At 37.4% G+C, this 17,041-nt stretch overlaps 1 long non-coding RNA gene across 1 annotated transcript; it reads left to right on the forward strand.

The window, feature by feature from the left end:
• The first annotated feature begins 550 nt into the window (after positions 1-550).
• Positions 551-1,064, forward strand: LOC145033424 (uncharacterized). The gene is made up of 3 exons (XR_013677538.1): positions 551-579; positions 662-751; positions 839-1,064. It is a non-coding gene; the product is annotated as an uncharacterized LOC145033424 (long non-coding RNA).
• Positions 1,065-17,041: the final 15,977 nt, after the last annotated feature.

Genomic DNA, 17,041 nt, shown 5'->3' on the forward strand with positions numbered 1-17,041 from the left:
CTTGGGTTTCATTCCTTGCCTTTCACGATAAGGAAAGATGCCAACTTTAATACGATTATAATTCCATCGTTCTTAACTTTATTAATGTTTAATTTATTATTAGATTTAACCAATTTGATTCAATTTATTTATGAAAATGGTATTATGTTTTGCATTTCATTCATTGGCATTGATGTTAGCTTAGGTCGATTTGGTTTTACTTATTAGATTTTGAATTTCAGGTTTGAGCATATATTGTTTATTTTATTGTTTGTATGTTTAGTATTATATTCTATCCATGTCAAAATGATCCAATTAAGTTGGAATTTATGTATTAAGTAAAAAAGAATCACTTGAATATATTTATCATTGGTAAAGTAGTTGAATGGATTATATTGTCTGTCTGAATAAAGTATTGTATACAACTATACATGAGGCCTGTTTCTTTTCTAGACTGAATAGATGGTCTGGATGAGAGACCGTATGACCATTTTAACCTTACATTTCAAAAAACAAATTTCACAATATTCGTCAGTTTTATATGCTCAACCCATTAGGTTTTCTGTTTCAGGAATCCTACTCAGACTGGTGCTTCTCCAGGTAGTAACTACACACTTCCATTGTTAATAATTTTTATAAATCATATGTCATTTTAGTATTATTTCAAGTTTTTAATCTACAGGATCACAAAACAATATGGGATTCGACATGTTGATGAGTATGTTTGGTGGACTTGGAGCTGGTGGCATGGGAGTCCCAAATGTCTCTGATGGTAAGTCAAGCTCTTTTGTAAATTTACGTTTTTACCCCTGAACTTTTATTTATGATGATGACGATGATTATTGTTTTTAATTTGTAGTGGCACCAGAGCAACTTTATGCAACTCAACTGTCTCAACTTTAGGAGATAGGGTGCTTTGATGTGCAGGAGAATATTAGGGTTTTATGTGCTACTTCGGGCAATGTTCATGCTGCTGTTGAGAGACTTTTGGGGAAACTTTGGTCCATGATGGTGATGATGTGGCATTCTTTATGTTTTATTTAAGGATGACCTGTTGGCATGTAATGTTAGTTGGTTTTTTCTTTAAAGTAAACAATACAAAGGTGCCAGAGTATCTTCAGGTTGACAAAATTCTGGAATATGATCATTATTAGCAAAGAGATTTCTCAACTAATCATATTCTTTCTAAGCGCTCATATTTACAAGGTGATTACTGTAGTTCATGACTCAACTCATCACATATGTGCTTCATTTATTGTTTTGAATATATGTAGGTTGTTCGTATGTTTGGTTGAGAGCTCAATGAACTTGAGGTGAGCCATTTTTATTGTGTTAGGAATAGTGCTTTTAATGCCCCATAATGGTTTCAGACCTTTACATATGCCTAAGAGTTGTAAGTTACACAGGAACATACATACATAAATCACTGAGTTGTTCTTATGTAGTTTCCTAAATGGTTGTAGGAGTACTACCAAACCTTCATATATTTTTTAAAAATCCAATTTCATTGGTTATAATATTTAAATATCACAAAGGATCTAATTTCATAATCAACTATTTGGTTGTTATGGATGCAAGGCTGCAGGACAGTTACAATTGTTGATGTTGCAGATTATGGTGGTTGTGAATGATGGTTTTATTATTAGTGTACCCATGAACTGCAAGAGGGGCTTCAGCAACACGGAGCTTGAGTAACACGAGTCAGCCTATGGTTTCTCTAAAGATTCAAGTAATTAAGAAGCATAATCGACTGAGATCTTTGTTAAGGGATGATTTACTCAGAGAATGATCAATGGAGCCTTGCGGAGGTTTTTAATATCGAGTGTCTCATAACAGCTCTTTATGTAGTCCCTTATAGGTACGTTTTTACTTTTTACAATATTAATGATAATGTAACTTATTGTTATTTTATTTTCGGTTGTTTATGTGTCTTTTTTTATATTATCCTCAACCAACAAATCCTCCATATTTTCTGTTAATGTTGATAAAAAAACTTGTAAGATATGTATAAGGCATATACTATCCTAATATTTTAAAACAAGAATTAAATTTTTTGGCTTTATCATTTGCAATTTATGCTCTTTTTTATTTATTGTTGACTATGGTCAACCATTTGTCTCTTCATGTATCTAGGATCCAGCACAAGTAGGCATGTCTGGCACAATAGACATTTCCCTACTTTTGGTACAATAGGCCTATCTCTCCTTTACTGTTGTAAGATTACACAATTATCACAGGTTAAGATTAAACATATTTTTATATTATTCTAACTTTCACCACTTTTTTTAATTACATCTTCTATTTTTATCATGATACTTTACTTTTTGCAGCATGAGGTTTATGACAAAACCTCATTTGCTACTTCAAGTTATGGGAAATCGTAGAGGTGACAAATTACCAATTTATCCTATTCACATTTGGATGTGGACCTCTCAATGCTGCAACAAAGAGTTCTTGTTGGATAGGTATCGTGATGTCCAGAAAACATAGATGAAATTTATCTTTTTTTACAGGATTTTTTTTCTTTGAGTAACCATCTTTGCACATTATATTTATTATAGCATTGTACTTTTAACTTTTTTTACACTTGCTTTGTATTTAGTTAGCGTTGCTATAAAAGGGTAGATTTTTGTCTCAAGTTAGGAATAGTAAAGTTCCTAACAAGATGGCAAAACTGGTCCCTTTTATATATATATATATATATATATATATATATATATATATATATATATATATATATATATATATATATATATATATGTTCCTTTAGTTCCACCTCTTTTGTAGCAGTTCTTTCCAATTAGGCATTTTATGTCTTTATGATTATTGATCTTGGGAATGTATTCTTTTTGTTTTACTTCACTGCTTTTTTACCCAATCAAATTACTCCACCACAACATCACGACTCCAGTTCACTGTCGCTTTGGAATTCCTACCTTTAATCACCGATCCACGGCCTCGCCTTTGCCATAGCTTCAATCCTCTTCACACCCACTACATGTTCGCATCTACTCCAGCCGTCTTCCATGGAAGCATCTCCAAGCCTACTTATTAATCTATTTCTCTCTCTATTTTGATTCTCCGTTTTCCTCACCACCGGCTACGGATGACTAAAATAGTGATTAGCCATGGTTCAGAAATGAAGATTGGGTATGGTTTGGAATTGGAAGAAGAATGTTATGAAGAGATATTGGTGGCGGATGATAGGTTAGACGAGTTGAATGCGTTTTCTGAGAAGCGAAAACCATTTTACAAAGACGAATGAAATAAACTTATTTTGGTTTATTGATATTGGCAACGTACTTTAGTTTTTTTTTTTTTTTTTGATAAGGTGTACAACTTTTTTGACAGATACTATGGGCAGATGGTTGTCTTACTTTAACATGGAGTTGCAGAGAGAAGTTGGTCATTTCAGTAACTAGGATGGGAGGTGATGATGGCAAAAAGGGAAATATGGGTAAATTGGTCATTTCAGGATAGGAAGGGTTTTGTGTAACTATGATGGGAGGTGATGATGGCAGGAAGGGAAACAGAGGTAAACTGGTCATTTCAGGATCACTGATTGTATTATTGCTTTTGTAACTTAGGATTAGACTTTTAATTCTTATATAATTAATCCAAATTCAACTTTTTGTAACTATATTTGTTACCCATAATAACAACATACTTACATTTCGATACCAATATCAACAATGGTCATCAAATCACCAACGATATATTGAGGATCCAGTCAGTTTTCTTTGACATTGGTGGCGAATCCAACCCCCGCGAAACGCGGTTTCCTATCTAGTTTATATTTTATAAAGTCGTAAAATACAACATTTAAAACACAAATTATTACATATGGAAAAATTATTATGTACGATTCAGTTCTCATTAAAGAGAGAGAGAGAGAAAGAGAGAGAGAGAGAGCTTTGACTTGATTTATTCGGTTTCATCTCAAAACATAGACTAGTTAATGTGATTAACTTTGATATTAGCTTTGACTTAGATTTAATTAGGTGAATAAAAATACTAAAATTTTATACTATTTTCTAATTTTGTCTTAATTTTGCTATGTAGTGTTTAAACTATAAACCCGTGCTAAAGTATGAAAAAAATGAAAAGATAAACATAAACATTAAATTATTTCCAACAAATTAAACTATCTTTAACACAAACTGACATTCTTCTGGATATATTCATCTTTATTTAACTTTTATAATTAATAATTTTTATAAGTATTTATTAAGAATTCATTAACTTCACACATATCTACTTATTATAATAAATTTATAAATAGTATATCAGGATTATAATATATATTAACTATTTTGTTTTTGTCGGATTAATATTATATATATATATATATATATATATATATATATATATATATATATATAGTTTATGTGTTTTATAAAATATGTATTGTATTGTAAATTAATAAATATAAAAATACAAATAATAAACTTAAATATAGACTATAATTAATCAAAACATAAACTAAAAATACATAAATTCAAACATAAATGATTAATTTGTACTATTGAAACTTTTATAATTATGATTTGTGTTAAAGAAGTATACAACATAATATTTGGTGTTATATTATTTATTAACACCAATTTGGCGTAAAGTATAATCTGCTGGCGAAAAAAACATAAGACCAATTTTGGAGTAAATTTTGAATTTTTTTTGTTGGGTTGAGATGCTCAAATAAGAGTTTGTTTGATGCCCTTTGTAACAGCCCAGTTTTTACAAAGAATTTTTTCATTTTTCAATAATAGAATCATTTGCACAAACCATCCCAAAAACATCTGTTTTCAAATTCACGTTTAATACATCATTATTTCCTTTTTAAAACATCAGAGTGTCCCGAAACATAGTAGTAAAGGAGAGATAGAGTGCACGTCGAGTCATCACGCCTTGCCCTTGCTCTATGGCTCAGATGTACATGCAACAATTCCACAAACGGTAAGCTTGAAAGCTTAGTGAGTTCCCCAGAGCACACCCACACACAACCACGTATATCATATCATACTAGCTAGTCAGCTATCCAAAACACATAAATCATGCATGCAATTCACATAAGGAAGCCCTGGAAACCCTCCAGTATCTTACTCCGAGTGCCATGGGAACCCCCACATGGTCTTAGTCTGGTGCCTCGAGAAACCCCTAGAGGTATTTGACCTATGATGCCAAGGAAACCCTCCAAGGTCTTACACCTAAGCTCCTCAGGAACCCCTCGAGGTCTTACACACAATATAATCACATAACATATCAAATCACCGAATGTTTGACATACGTATCATAATCAGAAAATGGGTCGGCCTTGGTGTCGTAGACCCATGGTTATGGTAAGGAGATTCACCTCAATCTGTTGAATACAAGCATTGCCCTCTTAACAGTCCGCAATCCCCCGAGCTGGACAATAATAATGGTAATATAATCAATATTAGAACCTTAAGTTAACCAAGGGGAAAATCAACCTCCAAACTCCTCCCTAAGGCCCACATACCCTTTTCCTGCTTATGACCCCAAAGTCCAAGTCCAATATCCTTAATGGGCCTCATAGCCCAATGAGGCCCAACCTTTGTATTCATGGCCTATACAGATGAAAAATCCCATATTTCATAGAATACAACCAAGCCCTTCACTCTATTGAGGCCCAAAACAGATTAAGGCCCAACTGCTGATGCGTACGCCCAACGTACCAACTTGGTACGCACAACGTACCGAGGGTTTGGGGACTACGCACCGCATACAACTGGTTACGCCCGATGTACAATTAGTTTTAGCACTTTTCCATTAAGTGCTTAATGCTCGGTTTCCTCATGGCCAAAAGTCAATTCTAAGTCTATGAAAACGTCCTAAGGCATAAAGTTGCCAACTTTATGCCCTTGCATGCCCCCAAATCGTCCAACACTTCCATTAAGACCTTTTTAAGGTTCTTAATCCATTCATGATGACTAAACATCCATCAATATCCCATTTTTATGCTTCTAAATTACTAAGGGACCTCAAACCTGTCATCCTCCTCTTATGAAGTTACTTAACTCCTCAAAAGTGGTCCAAAACCAACCAAATGGGCAAAACTAGAAAACCCTAGCTAGATCTAAGGATTTAGATGGAAAGGTGCTAGATTTTTACCTCCAGAAGCTTTGTAAGGTGAGTTTGATGTAGGAACTTGAAGCACCTATACGATCCAAGCTTGCTTGACCACTTCTTCTTCTTGCAATGAACACTAGAAAGTCACAAATGCAGTCTTTTAAGCTCAAAAATGACCTCACAAGGTTCTCTGGGGTACAAGGACACTCTAAGGCTATGTAGGCTCTCTAGGGTTAAGTCCAAGGGACTTAAGATCGTTTAGATAGGCCTCATGCCCGAAAATTAGGGTTTTGCACCACTGGCATGTACGCCCCGCATAAGCCTAGGTACACCCAACGTACTACAATTCATCCCGCGACCAGCCATGTATAGTACGCCAAGCGTACACTTAAGTACGCCCAGCGTACTTAAGGGACTATCATGCCAAAATATCACTTCCTTAGGGTTTCAAGACACACCTAATTTTTAGGTGTTACACCCTTCTTAATAGTTATATTAAGAGCTTCCCTATAAATGGGTCGACGTTCATAGTGTTTGGTAACATCTAGTTTTAACTTTAGTTGATTAAGAGTTTCTTTGAATGGTTCATTGGCCTGTCCATCTCAAACATATTCTTTTTTCGAGAAAATATCATTGTTTCCCCATTTCTTATCTCCCCCTCATAAAAATATACTACTTATAACCAAATCAGAACATCACCTATTGTGCTAGTCATCCCATTAATGTCACCATCTCCTTCCCACGACACTAACACCAACATCCTTCATGTGACACCGACGCTAACATCTCCTTCCTAATTATAACACACAATTCTCTCTCTCTCTCTCTCTCTCTCTTGGTGAACAAATATTATGATGTAAAATGTTCAAAGTCTTTAAAGTTGTTTAATCATATATTATTTATTAAAGAGAAAAAAAAATTTATAGTCACGATTTGATAAATAGGGCTCTAGTCATCTAAAAAGATCGATTGAGTTTGTGTTTGATCAAATGCTATAGGTTCCAGGGACACCCATCACTAGGGAAACTCATCACTGTAAATGGAATTGAATGGGTTGATATGTATGATGTTATTCTTGTAGGACATGGCAAATTTATTGGAGATATTATTCGTTTGGAAGGAGATTCTACTATAATTTAAGATATTTTAAATATTTTTTTGGACATTAAATTCTTTATGTCTTGCAACACTGTGTTTGAAGTATACTTTTATTTTCAAAGTATTAAGAAAAATTACTCATTGTATGCTAGTTTATTAAGAAATCAATACATTGATGGTTAAAGATCTTGTTCTTAGGGTATATATCGTATGCATTTAAGAAAGTGTATATAAGGTTTTATTACTAAAATCAACGATCTATTTGAAAATAGCAACCAAGAAATGGTTGTCAAGTCCAAACTCAAAAATCTGATTCAATAAGGTTCTTTATATGTGAAAACAGACTTATATGAAAGATTTCATGGATAAACACTTTGACCTAGAAACCATCATTGAATCCATGACCCATAATTTTTTTGTGGTACCAAAAAACTCATTTATTAGTATATGTTTTCCTGTCCTTGAATATATTATCCATTACTTGATGATCAACTAATTAATTTAAGCCTCATATTAAGTATTTTGATATTATGAAACACCCTCGCATTGGCCTATTTGAAATAGCCTTTAAGAAAATCTTTTAAAAATATTTTCATATTTTTTAGTTTGAGGAAAACGATCCCAAAGCTTAAATAAAACTGTTTTTCATAGTTTAAATGTGGAGAATGGTCACAAAACATAAGTTACAAAATAAAGTCATGTTTGAAAAATAAGAATATGCAAGATTGTCTCAGTAGATATCAAAACAAAGTTTTAAGAAGTCAATACAACCAAAAGTTTTTCAAATGTAAAACTCGTACCTTATCAAAATCACAAAATAGTAATAGAGCTCAAATTTAGGGATATATGTAACACGATCCAAAGTATATTGTTATACTTGTAAAAAAACTCATAAATCTTCACTAATAATCATACACAATGCAAATAGTTATATCATAATAAGGAATTACTCCATAATTCAGATATTGTCAAGTACGACAATTAGTTGGAGGACCCCAACTCGCCAAGTAGAGGAGTTATTTGGCCGCAAGATTCTAAAGTCTACTCGGCGATTTGGAGGACCCCGACTTGACGAGTAGGAGCTGGGTGAGAAAAACCTAATTTTCCAGGTTTGTGTCCTATTTAAAGGACCTTAAGCCCTCATTTTTGCCACCCTTGTGACCCTACTACACCGTGTTAAACCCTAATCGAACTATAACCTTGTATGTGAGAAAGAAAGGCTAATATTGTGAGTTTTAGTGCATTCTTGGAGGAAAGTTGAAGAGCAATAGACTTTGGATGAGAATGAGCTTTTGGATCTGGTCTTCAATCATTCATATCTTTTGTTTGAAGGTAAAACTCGCCATCTTGCTCATTGTTTTTGTTAGATCTCGTTTTTAAGGAATTTAGAGCCTTTTTACCATACCTTTTGGAGTTCTAGAGTGTTATGAGCTTGTCATGGATTGAGACTCCAGATCTAGACATATTGAGGTCCCATGAGCCCAATGATCCATGCTTTATCCAGCTTTGGACAAGTGTCCATGCATGAAACCCTTTATGGAGCTTGTTTTGGCATTTAGAGTCGTAGATGCCATGCATGAACGTAAAACTTGCAGCTTTATGTGATAAATGAGCCTTAGAAGGTTAGATCTAGAGTATGAGACATCATTTCTACCTAAAATCGTCTGAATGAGAAGATGAACTGAAGGGACTTGACGAGTCAACGAGCTGACTCGACAAGTCGGTTAGGGTTTTCCCCTAATGACTCTGGACACGTTGTAACTCGGCGAGTAGAGTTGGACTTTCACAACTCGACGAGTCTCATAGATGCACTCGATGAGGTGGATCAACACGGACTGTTGACTTCTGTTGGCTTTTAGGGTTTGGTCAAGACATATGGATTATGGAGATCATGGAGGGCTAAAATGGTCTTTTACTCATTCCAAGAGTTAGAGAGAGAGGTTAACTGAATTTATTTAGAGTTGTGGTTATAAGTGTTAATTAGAGATGATTATGACATGTAGGCGGGGATTAGACCGTTCAAGGGGTACGAGGTTTATTTTCTTGCTAACGAGGTGAGTCTTCTTACTATACTTACCATGAGTGGTATTATTGTGTGACCGATGGGTCTTGTATGCTTATATTGAGCATTGTGATATCTTGCATTATGTCTTTTTTATTTATGTTGTCTATTATTTCGAGATTTATTGAGTTAGGACCAGAAGGTCCAACCCGAGTTGTGGGACCGAAGGGTTCCCACTGAGACACATTGACCAGAGGGTCTGATCAAGATATAGCCATGAGAGGATAATGTGATGTGTCTGGTATTTTGGGGAACTCACTAAGCTTTGTTCTTACCGTATTATGTGATATGTGTCAGGTACTTCTCAGGATCACGGGAAGGCGCATGCTTGATTGTACACACGAGATGGAATTTATGTATTGAGGATCCTGGATTTTATCAAACAATTTATGAATTTGTGTTTGTGATAATTTAAACAATTGTGGTTTTGAAAATGAAAATTTTGTTTGAAAATTTACGGTGTTACAAGTTGTTATTAGAGACTTGGTTTGAGAGATTCAGATGTACTCTTGGGTATGTCTGGACTCAAACTAAGGAATTGAGAAAAAAGTTTATAAGATAAATAAATTTTCTAAAACGAGTAAGAGTTTTAAACAAAAAACGAGACGGAGCAGTGCATATAGTCAGCCAGAGCCCGTACGGTGATTTCCCAAAATACCATTATTTGTTTATATTATGAGATATTTATTAGATATAAGAGGTGCATGCTAGAGGATGGGCTAGGTACTTCAGAAATTAGGGCTAGAGTTGCATGATTCATGATGCCTTAGTCTAGGATATGATATTGATCGATGTTATCTTTTATTTGCCTTGACTATGTGCTGAGTGGGAATACCTAGTGGGAATTTCTTAGAAAGAGTTCTGAGTCGAGGGATAATCTAGGAGAGATACCTAGACGAGCATAGGAGGAACCTACTGAGAGAGCAGTCTGATATTCATGAGTGATAGAGTACTTGTGAATTAGGATCCTAAGAGGAGGACTTAAGGTGACTATGGGTTCATGTGGAAGGTAGTATTGGGCCCGTACTACTGAAAGCACCGTATTTGTATGCAACCCATGTAAGAATCCTTATGATACTGAGGAGCATGTAGGGACGGGAAATCGAGTGTGAGTATGTTCGATAGAGTCTCTGATGATTTTCGTGTTGTGTTTCAGAGACATTATGGTGGGTATACACAACAACCCCGAGGACAGTAGTGTCAGTGATGAGGAGATTTGCAAAATCATTCATGAGGATGTGGTCGCAACTATCCGAGAGGCCATACTAGAGATGTTCGGGTATATTAAGACCAAGCTGATTGAGACGTTAGGCGAGCGATACACTGATGTTATGGAGGTTGTTGTTGTTGCTAGGCCACAGGGAGGTGACTCGTTGTTCCGGGAATTCAGCAACACGAAGCCACCAGAGTTTGATGTGACGCAGGATCCAAGTGATGCCATGAGATCGATCTCCAACATGAGGGATATGTCTATATGTGTTCGTGCCCTGGTAACCTGAGAGTTCGGTTTGCACTGAATCAGGTTCGCTTGGGAGAAAAGGACTGGTGGAAGTTCGTGACTACTAGTTTTACTTCTGCAGACCATGTTGTAGTAACAATGGAGAGGTTTACACAGTTGTTCCGATATGAGTATTAAAGGGTTTTGAGCATTCTAACACTCATAAGGTGTATATGGAACCCTAATTAAATATCTTGGATCTATGTTTTCTCTAATATACATGCAAATATCAATCTTCCAAGGTATTGTTCTAACTAGCATAATATGAAGTTCATATAATACAAAATCTAGTAGAATTACATACCTATTTGTTGTATCTTGATTCCATGAAGCTTAAGAGCCTAGTGTCTCAAATGTGACACCTCAAAATGGTTCACACAACATCACCAACATCTTGGAATAACTTGAGAGAAAAGGTTCGTATGCTTAAATCGGCTAGCCCTCATGTGTACACACACTAGTGCCAATTTCTTAAGCCATGGTGTCCTTATATATTGTGGCTATTAGGGTTACTCCATGTAACTCATGTCTTCCCATATTCTTCATGCTCCATGGGTTAAAACCTCCTTGGAGTATCCATGGGTTACTCCATGGGTTTAGTCCAACATGAAGAATTGTGGATCATAAGCCCACTTATATAAGAATGAATGATTTACACAATCAGTCCCCATGTATTTAATTAGTCTCCTTTTGATCACAAAGTTAATTCCAAATTAATTCTTTATCAATACTAATTAAATAATATGATTTCATATTAATATATTAGAACTTATAATATATTAACAAATAATTAATATCCTTTTCTCACAAAAGTCTATCTAAATTGTTCTGATGTCATGCAACCCCAATGGACCATGTCAAGTCGGGTCGAATACATACCAATAATAATTTGGGTTTAGACATCTAATCCAACAAGTATGTTCCCCTAATGGATAAGTAACGGTCAGCCCTGTAGTTTCTGTCTCTCAAGCATAATACAGAAACTATAACCGAGATCACAAGGATGTTCCATGAGAGGGTGTTGTTTTGCCCTGAGCATGTGTTTACTGAGCTGGCACGTATGAGCCGATATCTGAGCATAATGAGGAGGTATATTCAGGAGTTCATGTCAAACTCGTCATATCGAACATTAGCTGAGCTTTAGACCAATTCCAGGAGGAGGGAGATTGAGATAGAGTTGCAAACTAGAGAGGAGGAGTCTCGGGGTAGAGATAGGAGACCAGTAAAGTCGTAGCCGGTGAAGAAGCAGGAAAATCCTACTGATACAAGGGTTGGGGGCAAGAAGGGACGCACTTGTGGCAAGTGCGGCAAAAGTCATGAAGGATCATGTCGGGCAGGGATTTTTACAAGTGTGGAAAAAAAGGGACATATAGCGAAGGACTGTGCTCAGGGATTTGCAGTTTGCTTTTGCTGTAACTAAACCGGCCATCCAAAGGCCGAGTGCCCTCATCTAACCCAGGGATTAGCCCAGACTTCTACTCCTGTTGCCTTACGCGCTACTGATAGTCAGCTGATGTAGTCCGAGGCTCCGATGGATCGTGGGAGAGCTTTCTAGTTGACAGCGGAGGTGTAACATCTTGACTAATATTATATATTTGTTATTTATAAGATTGACTAAGAAACTAGACGAGTTGGATGCCTCAACTAGTCGAGTAAAGATGAATTGGCCACATGGCTTTTATGACCAACTTGATGAGTCGGAAGGACCAACTCACCGAGTTGGCGTTGTGAATGGAAACCCTAATTCTCCAGGGTTGGGTCCTATTTAAAGGACCTTAAGCCATCATTTCCACCTCACCCACCACCTTACTCCCCTGTGTGAAACCTAATCGTCTATATTGAGCTAGAGAGAAAGAAATGGGCATTTTAGTGCATTATTTGAAGAGAATAGAAGAGTATCGAAGCAAAGAACGAGAAGGGGTTGTTGGATATGGTGTTATTACATCTATAGCTTTTGTTAAAGGTAAAATGTCTTCACCTTTCTCATTATGGTGATTATATCTCATGTTTAGGGAGTTTTAGGGCTTTTTCATCTTTCCTTGGTACTTTGAGTGTGAGCTTATCATGAGATTTAGACTTCACATCTAGACCTTGCGAGGTCCCTAGAGTCCAAAGGTCCCAACTTTATCCAGTTATAGAAGAATTTTTATGCTTAAGAACTTAAATGGATAAAGTTGGGACCTTTGGACTCTAAGGACCTCGCAAGGTACGAGGTTTATTTGCTTGCTTACGAGGTGAGTCTTCTCACTATACATACCTGAGTGGTACTATAGAGTGGCTGGAGGGTCTTATTTGAGTTATGTGGTATTATGCATTTTTTTCTTTGTGATATATGTTGTGTTATTCTATGTATTCTAAGATCGGACCGGAGGGTCCAATCCGAGTTGTGAGACCGGTTGGTCCTCACAAAGATACAAGACTAGATGGTCCAACTCGAGCTGTGAGACCGGAGGGTCTTCACTGAGACACATGATTGGAGGGTCCATACCGATTCGTGAGACTATAGGGTCTTCACTGAGATGCATGACCGAAGGGTCCATGCCGAGATATAGCCATCGGAGGCTTATTATATGTGTACATGGTATTTTAGGTAACTCACTAAGTTTCTTGAATACCGTGTTATGTGATATGTGTTTCAAGTACTTCTCAGGATCGCTGGAAAGCACCGACTTGATTGTACACACGAAACGGAGACATGTTTTGAGGATCCTGGATTGTGTTTTAAACAATTTTTGAACATGTGTTTTTGATAAATTGTCATTTTGGAGAATTGTGAATTGTGTTTATGAGAATTATGTGATTTTTAAAGTAAAAATTTTGTTTGAAAATTTACGGTGTTACAGGTTGGTATCAGAGCCTTGGTTTGAGGGATTTGGATATACCTTCGGGTGTGTCTGGATTAAAACTGAGGATTTGAGAAAGATTTTCAAAAGAATTGGTTTTTCTAAAATGAGAAAGAGTTTAAACAGAAAAACGAGGTGGAGCAGTGTGTACAATTAGTCGGAGCCCCAACGATGATTTCCTAAACTACTCTTACTTATTTGTGTTATGAGATATTTATGAGATGTTAGGGATGCATGCTAGAGGATAGGCTAGGTATTTCATATTTAGGGCTAGATTTGCCTGATTTGTGATGCCTTAGCCTAGGAGTTGCTACTATCTGATATTTGTCTTGAGTATACGTTGAGTAAGAGTACCTAGCAGAGATCACTTAGAAAGAGTTCGGAGTCGAGGGATAATCTAGCAGACACACCTAGATGAGCATATGAGGGGTCTACTGAGAGAGTAATCTGTTATTTGTGAGAGATAGAGTATATATGAATTGGGATCCTAGGAGGAGGACTTGGGGTGACTACATGTTGGTGTGGAAGGTAGTATTGGGCCTGTACTACTGAAAGCACTGGATCTGTATGCAACCCAATTAAGAATCCTTAGGGTGCTAATATGCACGTAGGGACGGGGAATCGAATGTGAGTATGCTCGAAAGAGTCTCTGATGGTTTTTGTGTTGTGTTTCAGAGACATCATGGTGGGTACACGCCACAACCCAGGGAGTTATGGGACCAGTGACGAGGAGATCTGAAGGAACATTCATGAGGAGGTGGTCGCAGCCATCCGAGAGGAAATACCGGATATGTTTGGGTCTATTAAGACCACATTGATTAAGACGTTTGATGAGCGATATGTTGTTGTTACTGAGGCAGCTGCAGCTGCTGCAACTACAGTTGTTGTCAGTGTTAGGCCACAGGGAGGTGACTCGTTGTTGTTTCGGGAGTTCAGCAACACGAAGCCATCGGAGTTTGATGGCACACAGAATCTGATTGCTACCAAAATATGGATCTCTTGAATTGAGGGATGCTTTTATACGTGTTCATGCCTAGAGCATCTGAGAGTCAAGTTCGTGTTGGACCAGCTTTGATTGGGAGCGAAGGATTGGTGGAAGTTTGTGACGACTGATTGTAACCATGCAGAACATGCTGTAGTGACTTGGGAGAGGTTCACCAAGTTGTTTCGAGATGAGTATGTTCCCTAGGTAGATATGGAACATTTGGCACAGGAGTTTCTGTCTCTTAAGTAGAAGACCGAGTCAGTGACTGGGATTACGTGGATGTTCTTGAGAGGGCGTTGTTCTGCCCTGAGCATGTGTCCACTAAGCAGACACGTGTGAGTCGGCATTTTAGCATCTTGAGGAGATACATTTGGGATTTCGTGGTGAATTCTTCGTATCAGAAATTGGCTGAGTTGCATACCAAATCCAGGAGGAGATAGATTTAGCTGGAGATTCAGACCAAGGAAGAGGGAGAGCAACAAGGGAGAGATAAGAGACCGACACAGTTGTAGTCAGTGGCTAAGCGGGCAAAACCCGCCGATTCGAGAGTTGGGGGCCAGAAGGGCTACACATGTAGCAAGTGATTCAAGACCCACGAGGGATCTTGCCGAGCAAGAATTTGCTACAAATACGACAAGGAGGGCCATATGACGAGGAATTGCCCCAAGGGATTTTTTGTTTGTTTTCACAGCAACCATACGGGCCATCGGAAGGCCGAATGTGCCCAGCTTACCCAGGGATCAGCCCAGACTACTACTCCTGCTACTTTAAGTGTTACTGGTGGCTGGCCGGCTAAGGCCGAGCCTTCGAAGGCTTGTGGGAGAGTGGTTCAGATGACAGCGAAAGAGGTCCGTGCCACACATGATGTTGTTGCTGGTACATATTTCCTTATATTATTTTGAGATTTGGTGTGCTTATATTGTGTTGTATATATGCACTTTTCTTGTGAGTTTTGTACCCGCTTTGGTGTTATTTGACTTGGGTGTGAGTCGATCCCTTGTGTCTTTAGATTTTAGTCATCACATCAGTATCCGATGTAGGTGTTGATTCGTCCTTTGAGGGTTTCTATAGCCGATGAGCATGCGGATTTTGCTACTGATGTTTTCCGGTGGCGAGTACTAGAGATTTTTGGTGCTGAGTTCCCGATAGATGGCAGTGGTTCCTTTAGAGGGCATTCAGGTTGACGAAAGTATAAATTACATTGAGAGGCCGATAGCAATTTTAGATACGAAGGTGAAGGTCTTAAGGAACAAAAATGTGTCCATGTTTTAGGTTTAGTGGCAACATTGGACGGGATCTTACTAGACTTGGGAGCCGGAGTCCGAGATGCAGGAGCAGTACCCAGAGTTGTTTCCAAAGTATGACTTCGAGGGTGAAGTCTGATTCTAGTAGGGGAGAGTTGTAACGTCCCGACTCTCAGGTATAATATTCAATTAAATTATTTTCATATTTTCAGAGCAACTCGATGAGTTGGATGCCCAACTCGCTGAGTAGAGGGGTTATATGGCCACAAGATTCTAGAGTATACTCGACGAGTTGGAGGACCCCGATTGACGAGTAGGATCTGGGTGAGAAAACCCTAATTTTCCGGGTTTGTGTCCTATTTAAAGGACCTTAAGCCCACATTTCCTCCACCCTTGTCACCCTACTACACCGTGTGAAACCCTAATCAAGCTATAAACTTGTGTGTGAGAAAGAGAGGCTAATATTGTAAGCTTTAGTGCATTCTTGGAGGAAAGTTGAAGAGCAAAATACTTTGGATGAGAAGGAGCTTTTGGATCTGGTGTTCAATCATTCCTAGCTTTTGTTTGAAGGAAAAAAGTCACCATCTTGCTCATTGATTTGGTTAGATCTCGTTTTTAGGGAGTTTAGAGCCTTTTCCCATCCTTCTTGGAGTTCTAGAGTGTTATGAGCTTGTCATGGAGTTGAGACTCCAGATTTGGACATATTGAGCTTGTTTTGGCAAGTCTCCATGCATGAAACTAAGGATGGCAAAAAAACCCGAACCCAACGAGGAAACCCGAAACCCGATCATTTCGGGTCGGGTAACGGGTCGTTATCGGGTTTTTTATCGGGTTCGGGGCAGGGAGTGGGTTATGCTCGCCCCGCCCCGCCCCGCCCCGATTATATATATAATATGTTCAAAAAAATTTGATGTTAATTGTACACGTTCAAATATAAAATACTTATCGTGGACAATTTTTTTAGTTATTAACAATTTGGTGTTAATGATCATTTTTATGTGTTTTGACGTATTAAACAAAACTTAAATCAAATAATTTTTTATATAACGTCCAGTTTATTTTATTAAAGTGATGCATCATGTTTTTAATTTAAAAGAGTTGCTAGAACATGTATATTTTATAAGATATTTGGGTACCCTAAAAGAGAATAAAGATTTCGTTATCAGTTGTTGTAAACCCGATAAGATACCCGAAACCCGACGGGGAAACCCGAAACCCAATGGGGCGCCCCGATAAGATACTCGA

This window comes from Lactuca saligna, chromosome 3 (assembly GCF_052625555.1).
Source record: "Lactuca saligna cultivar CGN05327 chromosome 3, ASM5262555v1, whole genome shotgun sequence".
Lineage (NCBI taxonomy): Eukaryota > Viridiplantae > Streptophyta > Magnoliopsida > Asterales > Asteraceae > Lactuca > Lactuca saligna.